The sequence below is a fragment of the Onychostoma macrolepis genome, chromosome 10 (assembly GCF_012432095.1).
Source record: "Onychostoma macrolepis isolate SWU-2019 chromosome 10, ASM1243209v1, whole genome shotgun sequence".
In the NCBI taxonomy this organism is placed as follows: Eukaryota; Metazoa; Chordata; class Actinopteri; order Cypriniformes; family Cyprinidae; genus Onychostoma; species Onychostoma macrolepis.
In genome coordinates, this window is record NC_081164.1 from 3,469,549 (window position 1) to 3,485,184 (window position 15,636).

Sequence of the window (15,636 nt, forward strand, 5' to 3'; positions counted from 1 at the left end):
TCAGATCTTATGTTGCGATTTTACGAAAGAGGATTAGGGCCAAGCAATTAAAAAATAAATAAATACATACACACATATACTGTATATATATATATATATATATATATATATATATATAACCATCTCAAGATTAATGTCATTATAATTCAAGATTAAACTTCAAAATTCCAAGAAAGTTTTTGTCAAAATAAAATGTTGAAAATAAAATCATAACATTTCTAGATTAAAGTCGTTGTGTTTTGAGAAATAAAAAAAAACAAAAAACAATTAGACTAAATAAAAAGTCAAAATTAAATACTGAGCATAAACACACTAGGGTCATGCTAATTTTATCTCGTTGGACGGTGGTGAACAGCATCTGCAGTGGCGTAGGATGGAGAGTAATTCTCGTGGATGTAACATGCTGCAATCGACCAGTGTTCAAGTCTGCCTTTTGTTGATCTCTCTGTTCTTCGTTTTCTTATCACATATCACATTGGAAAAGTGGAATATTGAAGAGTGCTTAATAATAATGTATTAATTGGGTAGGTAGGCTATAGAGGGGGCTTTGTTGTCACAATAAGGCAGCAACTATTAAAACTGCATCCTGATAATGTACAACAATGACGAGGTACAAATAGTATCTGTTTATAAGAATTAATAGCATCTAATTACTATTTACACTTATTGCAAACATCTGCTCTTTTTACATAGCGTAAACAATGGTTATTTTCACTTATTGTAAAGAGCACATTGCTAAAAAAAAAACAAATATGCTGCTGTCACTTAGTGCAAATAGAATACATCTGTTACGGAGCCAACGAGACAAGAGACATGCGGATCCATGTGCGAGCTTTATTACAAAGGCGTGGTCAGGAAACAAGCAAGGGTCAAACAATGGCAAACAGGTATATCACAGGCAAGGCAAAGAGTCATCCAGAACGGGCAGGAGTCAGTCGACAGCGAACAATATCCAAAGGGGCTTGACAAGAGAGGTAATCCGAAAACGTAAGCAAAAGTCCAGGCAGGAGAAAACACAATCCGAAACAGGCAAGGCAAGACTAGGAAAACTATAAAAAGGCTCTGTAGGGTAGCTAAAGCAGCGATAAGTGCATACGATACTTGGCAGTGAGGAAGAGGAAGTCCATGGTTTATGTAGTATGTGTGATTGTGTGATAGTTCTCAGGTGTGAGCGTATGATTGGTACAGCTGTGTGCAATCAGTGCAATGGATGATAGGAATTGTAGTCTGGTGAAAATGCAACAGTAGTGTGGTGCAAGAGTCCATGTGGTGAGCAGGTGACCTCTGGTGGTGAGTGAACAGAAGTGCATGGGCAGGATTCGTGACATAGCCCCCCCTCAAGGAGCGGCTTTCAGACACTCCTATACAATCCAGGAGGGTGGTGGAGCGGAGGCGGAACAGGGGGAGGGACAGAGGGCCAGGTCCATATGGAAGTGGAGAGACTGAGGACTGAGGCAGAGTCGGCAGGCCAGAGCACCAAGGCGGAGCAGATGACCACCAGACCTGAGCAGATGAAGCAGAAGACCACCACGGAAGAGTAGAAGACCACCAGAGCGGGACAGACAGACATGATTCAAAATCATGCTCTTTGGTCAAAACGGGACAGACATATGGTGTGAACTTAGACTCCTTGACTGAGACAGGATGGGTAGACAGCTCATTAATGGATTATTTGGCAATGACAGGGGTAACGGGACAGACATAGTGAATTTATAGTTTCCGAGTTCATGACAGGCAGGGTTGAGTGTTCACGAACGGCCCCTAGAGGCGAAACGCAACAGTCAGGAAGTTCACCAATAACCTCCTCAGTTATGACTAACGGGATTGGTAGTTCAAAGGCAGCCTCTTCAGCTGAGTCAGGACAGGACAACAGTTCATAGGCCGTGACATGAGCAGAGGTAGGTTCATTATTGGCCTCCATGGCCAGTTCAAACCAAGGCAAGAGTTCACAGATGACCTCTAGAGCAGCAGCAGGGCAGGACGAGGACTCGCAAAAGCCTCCATAGCCGTGACAGGGCAGGACAAGGATACACAGACGGCCTCCATAGCCGTGACAGGGCAGGACGAGAGCTCACAGACGACTTCCTTAGCCGTGAGAGGACAGGGCGAGAGCTCACAGATGGCTTCCTTAGCAGTGACAGGACAGAGAGAGAGCTCACATACGGTTACCACTGACACCTCTGAAAGTTCTGCAGCAGATGCCGTCACCTCTGGAGGTTCTACAGTGGTAACATCAGGAAAAAGGTAGAGTTCATTAACAGGACAGGTACAATGCTCATCTACGGTTCCTTCGACCGTGATATGACGGGCTGGACAAGCATTGCTGGGCGACACCACCACGCAAGAAGCTGAAGCGAGCACTGCCGCTTCGAGAGGTTCTGCAGCATGCGCCGCCACCTCCGAAGACATCACTGTGGACACTGCCACCTCGAACAGTTCTGTGGTGGTGTACGCAGCCCAAACGCAACAAAGCGATTCCAATCATGGGAAGCACTGCAGATAGGGGACTCAGTTCAGGGACAGGAGGGCTACAGTGAGTGAGTTTGGGGATACCAGCTGCGCGTGCAGACACCAGCAGTGCATCCCTCACACTGGATACCAGACTAGGGTGCAAAAGAACTGACCTTGAATACTTGGGTGTGGCAGACAGGACATCACAAGACTCTGGGCGATCCGCTGAGACTTGCTGTGACTCTGGGCGATCCGCGGAGACGTGACGTGACTCTGTACGATCAACAATGACGTGACGTGATGCAGCTGTGACTTGGCTTGACTCGTGAAGAGAAGCTGTGACTTGGCTTGACTCGTGAAGAGAAGCTGTGACTTGGCTTGACTCGTGAAGAGAAGCTGTGACTTGGCTTGACTCACGAAGAGAAGCTGTGACTTGGCTTGACTCATGACGATTAACGGTAGCTTGACTGGGTTCATGAAGATCAATGGTGACTTGACTTGGCTTTTTAAGATCGGCTGTGACTTGACTTGGCTCATGTAGATCGACTGTGACTTGACCTGACTCATGACTGGCAGCATAGACATTACAGGGTGTTGTTGTGGCCGCCATTTTGTGAGCGTGCTCTTGCGCGTTTGCGATCACACAATTGAGTGCAGTGTCGCAGTGAACACCCACAGTGAACGCTGAACCAACAGTCAATAAAGCATAGTCCATAAAATCACTTAGAGTCGAACGGGGACCTTCAAGGGTTAATAGTGATTTGAGCTGCTGGTTAATGCCCTCACAAAAGAAATCTATGAGCACGCAGTCCGGCAGATCAGAAAAATATGCGAGATCTAAATACTCTTACATAATCCCCGAGCGATCGCAAGCCCTGCTCGAGGGTTAATAACAGTCTAGCAATATCCATACCTGGCCTTTGTCCACTTGAAACGCCGCTGGATCCTTTTGTGGCCGAGTATTTTGTTACGGAGCAACAAGACGAGAGACATGCGGATCCATGTGCGAGCTTTATTACAAAGGCGTGATCAGGAAACAAGCAAGGGTCAAACAATGGCAAACAGGTATATCACAGGCAAGGCAAAGAGTCGTCCAAAACGGGCATGAGTCAGTCGACAGCGAACAATATCCAAAGGGGCTTGACAAGAGAGGTAATCCGAAAACGTAAGCAAAAGTCCAGGCAGGGGAAAACACAATCCGAAACAGGCAAGGCAAGACTAGGAAAACCATAAAAGGCTCTGTAGGGTAGCTAAAGCTAGGGCAGCGATAAGTGCATACAATACTCGGCAGTGAGGAAGAGGAAGTCCTTGGTTTATGTAGTATTTGTGATTGTGTGATAGTTCTCAGGTGTGAGCATGTGATTGGTACAGCTGTGTGCAATCAGTGCAATGGATGATGGGAATTGTAGTCTGGTGAAAATGCAACAGTGGTGTGGTTCAAGAGTCCATGTGGTGAGCAGGTGACCTCTGGTGGTGAGTGAACAGAAGTGCATGGGCAGGATTCGTGACAATATCACTATTTTCACTTAGGGTAAATAGCATCTATGGCTAGTTGCACTTATAGTGTAAACAGCATCTACTGCAATTTTCACTTAGTGCAAATAGCCACTGCCTAAAACCATACAGCATTGCCATTAATGGCTGTACAGATGATTACAGTTGTTTCATTCTATGATGGAGGCATGCACAAACATCAACGATCCTAAAGTAATAGCCAGATTCTTCTCGAAACACAACAACTTTGTTGTGCAAACTTAAGCTGTGTCCTTATTTGGTGAGTTTTTTTTTTTCTTCTTCTCCTTTTTCTTTTTCCCTTCCATTTCGAGAAAGTACACAATGTCAGTTCCCGTATAATGTCTCTTTCAACATTGACCATTTCCATGATGACCCAGGAATCCATGTCATGTACTAAATGACACTATAAAAAAAAACCTGTTAATAATAGAGACTGCACTGAACATGTAAGGATTCTTAAATCTTTTTATTAGCATAGCTCTTTTTTATTCTCTTGAAAATTTTTAAAAAGCATAAAAAAATGTTTTTTTTTTTTACGCTTGCCCAAGCCACCCCGAAGAACTCACAATCGCTAGCTAATTGACTGGGCCACACCATGACCATGAATACTTCATGAGATTTTCTGCCTTGCCTCTGGCAGGTACTGTACCTTCCTTTGTTGTTGTGTCTGGTTAATGTTCAGCAATTTAAAGGGGACATCAGATGCTCATTTTCCACAAGTTGATATGATTCTTTAGGGTCTTAATAAAAAGTCTGTAACATACTTTGTTTAAAATTTATCAGTGGTTGTGTAAAACAGCACCCTTTTTACCCTGTCAAAATCAGCTCTGTTTTCAGCAAGCCGTTTTAGAATAAAATGTAGCATCCCATTGGTTGACAATTATATAAACATTCACCACGCTATACATGCAGTTTGCTGACAATTCTGGAATTTCGGTACTACATGCTTATTTCACTGCTTATAAAACATACAATATGCTTCGAATGATCATTCATATCTAGCCTATAAATACACTACTTTAGCGACAAGACAAAGGGATGCAAGTTGTTGTGAGAACAGCATTGACAGCAGCAATGGTTGTCCCCTCCACCATGTTTAAAGTTTAAAGTATCAAAATTATTTCCGAATTTCCCAGTAGTAAATACGACTTGAGAGGCCGTTCACGTCCAATTTCTGTTTAAGAAACTCGCATTTACAATAATTCCGATAGCACGTACGTGAAGTCAGCATAAATAGCAATTCTGAGACTTGAACCCACGACCTTCGGGTTACAAGTCCAACTCTCTATCCATTAGGCCACAACTTCCCCCTATGGTAAAATGCCAGTGTCAATCAACAATCGTGGGAGGGGCTTGGGTCTGTGTGATGTCACACAGACAGGCATCTGAGAATGGCTTGATATGAGAAAGGGGAAATGATTTAACGAGATTAAAAAAAAAAAAAAACACTGGGTGGATCTTTATCATTATAGGGTGGTTGTGTACACTTCAGTTCAAACAACTTGCAAAAGTGCATGTCGCATCCAATGACCCCTTTAATGTAATTTGATTCCCGATGCTTGTTCAGCTATTAATTTGATTCCAGTACAAGAAGTAGCTCCAGTACAACTGGCTAAGAGGGTTTTAGATTGCAGTAAATCACTGGAGGATGTTGAAATTCCTGAGGCTACATGACCCTGTGGTCACCATCAAGGCAGGATCATCATCTTCCTTGGCCTCTGGGTACACATCTTATTCAATAGTTTTTGAGTCATATCATACACTGCATGCTGAAAGGGCTACACAGACTGGCCAGCACAGATTGTGTGTCAAAGGGTCTAGAGATCAGCACTTGCTCCAAGCATTAAGGCCCGTTCACACCACACTGACATATGCAGACCAATGCCGACAGCCAACAGAGTAAAGAATCTCACTTCTTTCCAAGGCCGACAAATGCAGAGCGTAACACACAACAAAACCTGTCAAAGGTTTTTTGATGATTTTGTGCAGTGGTTCTCAATCCTGGTCCTAGGGACTTCCTGCTCTTCACAATTTGTATGTCTCTCTTAGGCTGACCACACACTATACGATTTTGAAATATTAACCGATTTTAAACCCATGGGAGACCACAGACATGAATACAGTTTCAAACGATTTTTGGCCTTATAATCCTCTGAACGCGCACACTAGATGATTCAACCAGACCACGAGAACACACGCTTGTTGATTGTAGGAACAATTTTACAGTGACGGAGACGGAGACTCGTGAGATCAAACATGATTTGAGAAGATAAACACATGGAGAACAATCGACATCGTCAGCTGGCTCTCCTGGTGCGTGTTTTGTTTCACAGTGAAAATCAAAGTATAAAAAAGGAAATGGGTGATATTGTTTCTCAGTACTCTGCTTTTGTGGCATGTTTGTGGCTGCCAAGTTTCAGCTATAGAAGCACGCAACATCCGGTAGGTGACACTTACTTGCTCTCATTGGCTATCGTGGGTATCATGTCAGAGGCAGCCCGATCAAGAGCTGTAAATATCAAGCAAGTTTGATACTGATGATTTGAGTTCAGGGACACTCCAACTTGATCGGGGGCAGGTAAGTAATTGTAATGACACCACACAATAGAGGATTTTTTAGGCAAAAAAATATTTTTGCGACACACCTCAGATCGGGCCATACCCCCTGATCCTTCAAAGGTGCAAATCGGGCATAAAATCAGTCTTAAAATCTTCTCGTGTGTGACCAGCCTTATCTGACACACAGTGTTCAGTTCATGAAGTTCTCTCTCAGCTGATGATCTGAATCAGGTGTGTCAAATAAGGGAGACATAATGGCCGTTTTTCAAACGGAAGGCTGCATCCTCCGAAGGTCGCATTTGTAGGCTGCATATATCCTAAAGAAAATCTTATTTTTAGAATATTAACAGTTACAAATTTGACCATTATTCTTAGTTAAGCGTAAATTGTTGTAATATGCTTATGACTCGCAAATGTAATGCTCGGTTAACTGAAATAAACCAGGCTTGATGACGTATGCAGCCTGAAAATGAGACTTCCGGAGGATGCAGCCTTCCGTTTGAGAAACGGCCGGAAAATGTGGACCAGGACCAGGATTAAGAACCACTGATCTTATGCCTTAGCTCCAAGTGGCCCTTGTTACGTTGACCTAGTTTCCTTAGTTCCCTGATTAGTTAATTAGCACACCTGTTTCTGTTTCCCCTTGATTACTCTGAGTATTTAAAGCCTGTGTTCTCCCCTGATTCTTTGTCTGCAATTATTTTATCTGTGTGTTTGCTACCCCCCGTTCCTGGATTGTTTCTGTTTCTTGTATGGATTATTATTAAAAAGACTCTGTTTGGACTTTACTCCTCGTCGTGCGCCTTATTAGTATAGCACACCGTAACAGCCCTTAGGCAAGTGTGTCCAATCCCTCTCACTATTCTGCAGAGTTTAATTCCAATCCTAATTAAACACACCTAAACCAATTAATCAGTGTATTCAGAATTACTAACATTGTTTCTGAATGTGCCTACTTCCCTATTAGGCAACAGTACATTACATAAGTAGTATGTCAGAACTCATTTTACTCCTAAAACAGAAAAATAAAAGAATCCGGTTGATCTACTTATTCCGAAGTGTGCATCTGATATACACTGTACTATCCCATGATGCCACAGTGGCAGTAAATTGCAGTGAAGTGATGCAACTGATGCCGTAAGTCACAATGACATCAAGGCGTGTGTAGTACATCCGGATTACATTCTTTCCCACACTTTAATAATACAGTACATAAAGCTTAGTTTTTCAGTGGTCACAAAGTTTGTTCCTCAATAAGTGTTGTATCTACTTAGTATGCAATTTTAGACGCACCTTAGTCACACCCAAATAAATGTGTTGGAGCTAAACTCTGCAGGATTGGATACCCTAACCATAGGGACTCTAGTGGTCAGCACACTATGCACCAAGGGGCCTGGGGGCCCTAGTTATCAGATCAGACTCTATGTACTCATGGCCAAGATTACTGTAGAAGACTCAAGCAGCTAGGCTTTTTAGGGGCTTGATAGTCTAAAGCCCTGGGACACTGATCCGGTCCATAATCCAGCCCAGGTCAGTGGTATCTTGGAAAAAAAACAAACATATTTTTATGTCCTTGGTTGGTATGTCGGACCAAACCTGGGAAAGACATGGATCACAGAATGCTCTATTCACATTGACCGCCCTGTGTACCCACATGCCTAGAAAGAATGCTTAAATGGTTGGTGAATCTGTGTCCTACTGGATTTTATCAGTTTAATCCCCCTGTCCCACCCCAGCATTAACCCACCCACCTCACCTGCTCTTGGCATACTGTGTACATCATGAGGCCAGCCAGTTTTCTACAATTTTATTGAACATCTGCCAAACTGGAGAATGGCAAGGAAACATTGGGTTATTTGACTGCTCCTGCTGCCATTTCTGCTGGGTGGGACTGGCCTGAGTCCAAGAGATATGCAAATCATGACTGCAGCAGAAACAACATTGAAGTGGCTCTCCAAGCTTGAGAAAAAATGCCCCAACTTCATCTGGTACTCTTGCTTACAGATATCGAGTGGATGAAAATAATTTTCATAATATTGATGTAGGATGCGTGATCTGATGGATGGGGCATATTTGGAATGAGAACATGATGGTGACAGGTTACAGTACAATTTTCTCAAGTCAAGTTTGCATTAAATGTGCAAGAGGCACCTTAAGTCTGACACTTTCAGTTGTTCTTCTGTAATTGGATATCTGTGGATGTGTCGTCACTCGTTATATTAAAGGGGTCATGAACTGCGTTTTTTTTTTTTTGTACTGTTGTCTGAGGTCCACTTATAATGTTATCAAGATTTTTCATAAAAATCATAGTGTAGAAGTAATAAGCAATATTCTGTCCTGGTTTTAATGGACCAAAGGACCAAATTCTTACCGAAGAAGTCTGGATCTGCATTAAAAATAAAGTTAATTCCTACACAACTTGGCACTGCATGGCATCTTGTTGTCTTCAGAGCAAGCTATATTTTTTTATTTTGCGTAGACCCGCGCGTTCACCTCTCCTAAATGCGTGAATCAGTGGGCAAGGCTAAACAGGCAGTGATGTACAATCGGTGGGTGTGGCTAAACAGGCAGTGAATCGGTGGGTGGGGCTGAACAGGCAGTTTGTTATACACTACTTCACATTACATCATAGAGTAGAACATTCCAAAAGCTGCAGTTTTGGCAGACTGAATTTAATAAAAGTTATTTTTACGCTAATGGCACAATTTTGAATTCTGAATGAATAAATATAAACTATAAGTATAAAGTATGAATACATTTGTTAATTGTACTTTTAAAATACCTTCATTAATTACATCTATAATATATGTCATTTGTATGTGGTGTGTGGTAGTTAAGAAATGTCTTGCACAATGGGACTTGGCTATCCTTTAAATAAATGCCATCTTTTAAATAAATATTGAAACATAAATGCAAGGAATAAATCTTCTGATTTTTTTTTTTCTTAAATCGATTGGACAGATTAGTTTGATTGGTTTAGAGGCCTACAACAGTGCTAGGCCAACAAATACTCAATGCTCTCATGCCACTTATAATCAACAAATCATCCTTTAAACAAGCAGAAATGGATCTCTTAGAGCTGCCACAAGTCTAGTTCTGAATACATTTTGATTCTGCTGAATTAATTCAAATATGTTTATATAGGTTGAAGACCTTTTTTGATTTCTGGGCAGTTTCTGATAGTTCTACTGCCTCAGCCAATTGGGGTGCATTTCAGTGTCTTTTATACCGACAGCATTCTTTCCTGGCCAAGAAGAAAGCAACTTGTCAAACACCATTTGGATGCTGGTATGCTTCCTAGGGAAGAGCCATTATCTAAGCCAGCTGTGAAACTTGGACTCACACAGGTATCCACCAGTCGTATATCTATTTCAGAAACTGCTGGGCTGCACATGCCAGGGAAAGGCCTGATTGGGCCAACATCTCTGATTTAAAGGTGGGAAGGTGGACGGAAATACTAACAGGCTAGCAGTGCCTCCTCCGGTATGCAAGCACACTATTGCTTTTCTTAACTCTTAGACACAGAGATAACTTGGCAATATGTCTCCACACAGTCCTGATCAATCAGTTTTATTGATAAGTGGTGGCTAATGCAGACTGTGGTTTGTGACTCAACTCTCAAGACATTTTCATGAATGAACATCAGAACGTATTTTATTTCAACTGCCGAAAGATGTCAATATATATGTTTAAGTCCACCAAAGTTAATCTACTCTCCTGTCTAATGTGCTTGTCGGGCAAGATGGCAGATTTGGCGTTGTGATTGGTCAGATCATCTGTCAATCCAGCTGTTTATGAACAGTCAATTGTGTTATCAGAATAGTATGTGCATACTGTATGTGCATCACCGATTTTTGTAATTGTGCATACTTTTGTATACCTAGCTCGCACATGTGCATTGAATTTACTTTGCACTAATCAGTTGTTCCACAATGTGGCAGCACTGGCCCTTGGGCCAGTTGATTCAAAGTCGAAAACAAAACTAAAGAGACGGAACAACTCAAAATACCAGAGACTGCAAACAACAGATGCCTGCATTGACAAATGCTTGTGTGAGGGGGTTATGAGATGGCCACAACTTGTTACTAGTTTAAACACAACTAGTTTAAAAGAGTACAAATATATTTTTACCAGTCATAACTAAAATAGAACAGACACTGGACAAAGACAAAATTTTCTAGAGCGCATATGAACGCCTGTGTTCGCACATGCTATCAAATGGAGTGCACTTTAAAAAGCTGTGCTTTCAACGGTATGCATGTGTTAGCGTATGTCTACATTAAGTATTCTTTGGTCTTTGTTTGTATGTTGAAATCACAGCGATCAAGTTATTCTCTGAAAAATACTATATGTATTTATTTATTTTATTTTATTTTTTATTTTTTCCAACATTCATGATGTTGGTGACCTTTTTCAGGGTAGCAAAAGAGTTCATTTCTAAAAGAAACAGGCAGAAATTTACATTAGAGTTTTTCTTGTTCATTAATCTCCCAAATAGGATGTCAGCGTTCCTTTTGTGCTCACCGCTAATAGGCGTTCAGTGTCTTGCCCTCCTTGTGACTTTGTCACGCTGCTGTCCATGGTGCTGGAGCATAATTGTCAAGGGACCCAAAATAATGCTGACATACACACAGAGGGCTCATTCTCAAGGTCTCAAGGCTCAGCAGCCTGCCCATGTCTCATCCCAGTCCTGCTGTCCAGGGCAGAAAGGGTGATCCAAGATGTTTTCTAATCCAGTCTGGCAAGACACAAGCTTAGGTTTTGTCACATAACAGGAGTGAGTGTGATTGCTTAGATGACTTTTAATGATCATATCCAATACTTTATATTGTTTTAACAGGGAAAAGTTAATGAAATGTTGAATTATGTCTGTTTAATAATGGCTATAGACAATCCATTTGCGGTTTTGAATGAATCATTATACAGTGCTGAGTAATAAAACATTTAATTTTTGCTGCTCATTGATTCTGCATCTACAAACAAATTATGCTAGACCTCAGAACTAACTAAATTAGTAAGCAATAAGTTACAAGAGGCCATGCTGCATGCATTGAGTACCTTATTGATTTTATATAATGATTACCCATTACACATTACAAACATTAAAGCCAAAAATATATGTATTAATTTTACTTTTATTAAAATATTGCTTTTTTTTATTATTAAATGCCATCTTTCTGCTAGAAAAAATAGTTCCTGAAAGTGAATGTTCCCAACATGTAACATGCCTCATCTAATGAAGCTTGAATAAAATCAGAGACAAGGAACTGTTTTCATGCACTGCGGAATATATTTAAAACAATATATGATATTTCTCAGACACGTAGATTTGCTTATTTCTCAGCATACAAAAATTTTATTCCTATCCATGAAGGTTTTTATTGTGAAGGTTATACTGTTTGATCATATGTCATTTAGAGGTCAGATACATAAAGCACAACTCATACACTCGCTTTCAGATGTTGATGTCACAATATTTAATTTTGTCATAAGTTAATCAGTGTTTTGATTTGATTTGAGACTTAAATTGATCTGTCCATTATACAAAGGGATCATATTGCTTCATTAGACTTGAATTAAACCTTTGCAGTTGAATGGATTGCTTTTACGATACCCGTATGTCTGTTTTGAGCCTAAAATACATCTTGATGAAATAGTGTGTTTAAAGTCCTGCAATAGCTTTATAGATAGCAGTCAAATGTCAGCTGTCAGCCACATGTGACAACAATCTAATGGCAGCAGACTGTGAGTTATGCCTCTGGGATCTTATTGCGTCTTTGCCAAGAGATGAGTCTATAAGAAAACTTGATTTGCTTGATTTACACTATATTTCAGAATGATGAAATGCCTTGTCAGAGTCTAAAACACTGTCTGGCAGAGTATGAAGTCAAATAAGACACAAATTATCCAGATCCTGATTGACACATTGCTATTCTTTTATGCATGCATGCTTTAATTTGCCCTTTGGCTGCAGCATCTCTTCAACCTTAAACATGTTTTATTTTGCTTCCTAACAATGTCACACATTAACGTATCCTGATGTAGGTCACTGTCACATCTCTAGGACAGATTTTATACACTGCTATTTATAGCTCAAGTTGCATGGACAGATGTCAAACTGTGCTTTACCCGTAATTCTGACACCTGTTTGTGTGATTTGTTATTGTTAGAAAAAAAAACCTTCACTATACTGTCGCATACAGTTGCTATTCATCGAAAAATCTTGAAATTTGCCCTAATTCTCCTTGGCGTATTCATGTCAGATGTGGCAATGGCAGACTGGTGAATAAATTGTTCTCTTCAGTCTATTCATCTTCTCATCCAGTTCACATGTTTCAGTGATTCATGTTCATTGATCTTCAATCCATTCTAAGTTATTCAGGTGAAGTGTGGAATTTGTGTCACTAGCATCACCAAATTAAATTACAAAAATCATTTGTCAAACAGATTTCCTGAATGTTTTGAGGACAAACTCAAACCATTGGTTGAGCCAATGCTCCCATATTGGGAAAAACATAGCTATTTTATGAGGTGGCGATTTCATATAAATTGGTATGATGTGCACTGTATGAAAAAAAAATTCCCCAGGAAAGAAAGAAAGAATATTTAAACAAACAAACAAAAATAATAAATAAATAAATACAATTAATACTATTTAAACAAACACATAAATAAACATATGAATGAATAAATAATATTTAAACAAACAAACAATTGGATTAATAAATATGTTTTAAACATCTCTAAACATTAAACAAAAAAATGCAAGTGAGATACAAATTCATATGAATTAGCCACCTGTTCACCAAAGTGTAGATCGTGTTGGGTTGTTAGACATCCAAACAAGCAGTAGTGCTTTGCACTGTAGAGCCACACTATTTAAACTTGTCTGGGAATCAAAAAGCTGTGTATTTTTAACATAAAATTTTCAAACATCACCTCTAACTTATGTGAGGTGTGTCCCTCTACTCTAATGTATGCAATCCAGTGTCTCTTAATGGGTAACTATTGCAGGAATACCAAATATATGATTATAGTGCTAAATATGAATCTTCAGAGATTGTCGTGAGCCAGTCATACTGAAACACAGTTGTTGGATTCTCCGGTAGGCTACATGTCCCACTTGACTGGTTTTGACATTTAACTCCTAACTCATAGACAGATCTCTCCAGGGGATTCTTGGACATGATTCTTTCATAACAAGGGAGCTGATACACATTGAGTCTCCCTGCATACATGGGCTGAAAATCTGAGCCTAGAATCATTATGGCCTTGAGCATTGTTTAAAATCCAATTATGATTCAGCAATGTTTCAGTGGCTCTTATTGCAATTGTGATGACCTTGGGTGTCTCTGGAGAAATACAAGGGCGGACAGAAGCTCAATGTGAACTTTCAAAAAATTCTTAGCTTTTGAATAATTCAGGGGTCAAAGAAATATATGAAGTAGAACAGTGGGATAAAGACCATTCAACAATTTGTTTATCGTTATTGTTGTATGTTGTATAAGTGAGCAGAATATATATATATATATATATATATATATATATATATACATTTTTTTTTTTTTTTTTCAAATCCCTGTCCACTGAACTGATTTAATATATTTTGATGGTATTGCTTGACATCTATAAAATTTTTGGTAACACTTTATTTTAAGGTCTCTTAACTAGTTATGCATGCATATTACTATAATATTAGCCATTTATTAGTAGTAATTAAGCACATATTAATGCCTTATTGTACATGACCTTATTCTTAATCCCTAATCCTACCCAATACCTAAACTTAACTACCTTACTAACTATTAATAAGCAGCAAATTAGGAATTTATTGAGGGAAAAGTCGTAGTTAGTTAATAAGTGTTCCCTATTCTAAAGTGTTACCAAATTTTTATTATAAGGTGTCTTCAAATAGTACAATTTGTTGTTTTTCCCAAAGAAAAAAAAATATAAATATACATAAAATTAATTTTTGCAATTTAAAACAACCATTTTCTAGGTGAATATACTGTCAAATGTAATTTATTGCTGTGATCAAAGCTGAATTTCCAGCATCATTACTCCAGTCTTCAGTGATTCTTCAGAAATCATTCTAATATACTGATTTGCTGCTCGAGAAATTATCTCAGTTGAAAAAGGTTGTCACTTAATAAATTGTGGAAACTGTGATACAGTGTCTTATTTTCTGGTTTCTTCGATGAACAGAAAGTATGAGGAACAGCATTTATTAGAAATAGAAGTCTTTAAAAACATTGAAAAGCTATCAATGGAAAAATATGATTTCAGGAAGGAGATAGTATTACATTATTTTACAGGTGTTAATGGGAAGATCTTGGTCAAGGCTATTTATGATAACTTATTTTCATTGAATAGCACACTATTTATTAATGTCTAGCAAAATATAAATTTTTAAGCATTCAGGTAGACATTACATTAAGCTAGAATCTAAGAAATATAGTAAAAAAAAAACTAAAAAAAAAACTTACATTAAACTTATTACATTACTTATTACATTAAAAGTTATATGCATATCTTAAATATCCAATGGGTAATTTATATTTGAAATCAATAGACAGTGCTGAAGGCACATCCTGCTGAAAGCATTTTGATTTAGATGCCAATAAAATCATCCCACAGTCTCATGAAAAAAAAAACCAAAAAACCCCTCAAGGAGTTTTCATCACAATTCAGAAGACATTCAGTTTGATATTAATCTTGTTTCGAGGGATCAATATGCTCTAAAAGCAAATTGGCCCGTGCCTTTACTCACTCTGAATGCTGCAAGTTGCTTAAAGCCCAATTATGCTGGTGATGCATGTTTGTATAAAAGCTTCCCTGTTTCTGTCTGAAGATTTAAAGGACAGCTGTGTTGTGTTCATATAAAGATGTTTTCTGTTTGCAGTGTTCTAAATGAAAAGGAGTTATTTTAATTAAATATAAAACTATTTGTACAAATAGTCTATTTGTATAAGGTTGTTTACACTTTGCTAATCTGGAATCTGACATTGACATATATTATCAACATTGTCAATGATGTATTTCTAATAACATGCATGGAATATTATTAAAGATCTGCTATTAAAGATCTAACGGTTTAGAAACTGTATGTAA